Source organism: Aegilops tauschii, chromosome 2 (genome assembly GCF_002575655.3).
Source record: "Aegilops tauschii subsp. strangulata cultivar AL8/78 chromosome 2, Aet v6.0, whole genome shotgun sequence".
NCBI classification, from domain to species: Eukaryota; Viridiplantae; Streptophyta; class Magnoliopsida; order Poales; family Poaceae; genus Aegilops; species Aegilops tauschii.
In genome coordinates, this window is record NC_053036.3 from 205,491,432 (window position 1) to 205,494,291 (window position 2,860).

Genomic DNA, 2,860 nt, shown 5'->3' on the forward strand with positions numbered 1-2,860 from the left:
ACAGAGCAGCAATTCTAGAAACTTCCATTTTCCATTGATCTGGGCGTTGCTATTAAAAGTGGGTCTACCCGCCCCGGCGTGACTCACACTTGACCAACCACTTCTATCTAAGAAAATACTTAGGTAGGGTCAATCTCCCTTCGGGGTTTGCGCATCCTAGTCCGAACCATTGGATCGATCAGAAGAAGAAATGCAAAGGAATTGAAAGGTAGAGTAAGAAGCATCGCCCAGCAGAGTGATTGAGGGAGTCTTCCCCAGCCCAATGGTCTTCCTTTTGTTTTTCACTCTCCTATTTTGATTTTGGAAGAGTTCTACTACTATTTCAGAAGTTCTAAGACCCTTCCTTCCCTTTTCAAGTGCTCGCTATCCCTCTCGCTCTACCCGTCCAGAGGGAGCCCTAGTTTCAGCATAATAGCCTCGTTTTGAAGCGCTCGCTTCATATGGACGTACGTCGAACAAAGGAATCTTATTGGCATACCCACCTGCTGGGCGTGGTTCACTTGACCGACCAACCGACCCAATAGTAGGAGTAGGCGGCTGGCTTCTTATGTGAAGAGAACGGATGGAGAAACAGATGCGCGAAAGAACTAGTCCCTTGGAAAGCTTCGTTTTCCTAACCCAACCTAAGCATAATGAGCTGGTTATTTGAGTATCGAAGCTGTCGAGTGTTCCATTCTTTCGTATGTAGACCCCAGCGAAGAAGGAAAATCAGAACTCGTCGAACAGAAGAACCGAGTACCATAGAATCTGAAACACACATATGCGAGTTATTAAACATACCATTCCTATTTCTAAATAACAACATATTACCGCAGCGCTAAGAAAAGGGTTTGAAAGCTCTAAGGGTACGATAAGTGGAATGAATCAAACGAAGTGCATCATGAGGGTTGGGGATTTAGCATACGCTCTACTATCAATTATAGGTTCACCTATGCCCCAAGAAAGAGGTGCATAGGTGGAATTCAATAGATTTAAGCAACTTCAGTATGCGGGTAGCGATGCTTTTTGGAATCCAAGAGAACTTTGAATCGAAGGAACGACCAACACAGCTGGCATGGCTTTGTTGAATCAGGATTTGATGACAGGAACGTTGTTGAAATAACTTCTTTACCCCTCGTAAAATCCTTTACGCCTGATTTTAGTACTAACAATAAATGGCTAAAAACATCCTATTTTTTATGGTAAAATATGGAAAATCATATGGGAAACGAATAACGAATAGAAGTAGCCTAGCCTTTTCTTTCAGTCTCGGTCTCTAGATTCCCTTGTTCTTACTGTAGCTAGCACTTGTTATTGCAGTCAAGGAGCCAGGAGCCTTCAATCATATTTGAGCTTTACGCTCTTCTCCTTCTTGGGGGTCGGCCTGTAGTAGCAGGCGAGGACGAGGCCGAACAGCTGCCGGACTGCTCTACTGATCTTCTCTCTCTTCAGAAAAACGGAACCTTCTCAAAGACTCCCTTTGCACTGAGAACACAATTCAGAACCCTCCTTCTCACAAGAAGGCAAACCTTGTACGTTGATCGAATCTTCTTTCACATCCAGAAGAAAGGCTGTGGGCTATCCGAGAGAGTGGTTCAGGTGACTACCGGAGTCATTGATTAAGCAGGTCAGATGGGCTTAGTAGGGCTCGAACCTACAATATCACCGTTATGAGCGGTACGTTTCAACCAATTAAACTATAAGCCCAATCGGATCTCTACATGCCGGGAAGAGCGGATAGAAAGAGGAGACCTTTGCTCTATCTCCTTCTTCCTCTTCCCGGGGCCCCGGAGGGGTTCTTTGGCAAGCCCTATTAAAGAAGCTAAGTGACTTTCGTCACTCAAGTAGTGAGTTTGAGAGTGACCGTTAGGGCGACCACCTGTACTTCTAGGCCTTGGCGACCTATATGTTACGCAACACAGCTTCACTCGATTCAGTAAATCAATAGTTCAAACCAGCCCACTAATAGCTTAGATAGTGGCCCTTCCACTTTGGTATAGTTGACCCTACCTATTGACTCAAGGTTCATAAGAAGGGGGAACCCAGACGTAGTGGGATGTAGGCTTCAGTTGTTTTGGTACTTTTTCACTACGTCTTATTATTTGTTTTGTAACCGGCTTTTCACCGGCAGGTCAGTAGGCCTTTTAGAAGGCGAACAAACAAAAGTTCTCCGCGGGCGCTAGCGCTATCTTGTTCACTTTTGTCAACTGAAGTCGCGCGTAGCGCCAATTAGCTGATAGCTGATAGAGCGCGGAGCCCCTTCTCTAAGCGAGCAGAGCCATTTCTTTCTACTGTCGTCAAAAGAAAAAGAAAAGTACTAAAGGCGAAGGGCATTCTATTGTACAGCTACTTTGGTATAGTTACAAAGGTAACCGGTAGGTGACTGTTGAATCGACAGTAGTTACGAAAGGGGGAAATAGCTCAGTTGGTTAGAGTGCTGGTCTGTCACGCCAGAAGTCGCGGGTTCGAACCCCGTTTTCCCCGCCCGATCTTCCTCTTCCTGCCCGACTCATTTTGAAAACACTGGAAGCTGCTGATCCCAGCGTAGCATTCAAGACAATTGTTCCTTCTTCGGTCTCCCTCCACCCCTTCGTTTGTTGTGGGTCTCACCGCAGGCACTTACTTAATGAATGAGTGAAGATCTTCCTTCCCCCCTTGTGTCTTACCAAGGACTGAGTTCCCACTTGTGGCGAAAAAAGTATACCATCCCACCCGGCCTAACCCGGGGGGTTAAGGTTCCTCTTGGAGACTGCCAGTCTACAAGAAGCTGGCAGAGCTTTAGCCATTGGACCACATCCATCCATCCTCCTACCTAAAGACGCTTTTTCTTGTTCGTTCTTCGAAATACGCTAGTGGAGGCTAATTCCTTCCGGCTAATGAA

At 46.0% G+C, this 2,860-nt stretch overlaps 1 non-coding gene across 1 annotated transcript; it reads left to right on the forward strand.

The window, feature by feature from the left end:
• The first annotated feature begins 2,389 nt into the window (after nucleotides 1-2,389).
• Nucleotides 2,390-2,463, forward strand: TRNAD-GUC (transfer RNA aspartic acid (anticodon GUC)). Its single transcript has one exon. It is a non-coding gene; the product is annotated as a tRNA-Asp (tRNA).
• The last annotated feature ends 397 nt before the right edge of the window (nucleotides 2,464-2,860 follow it).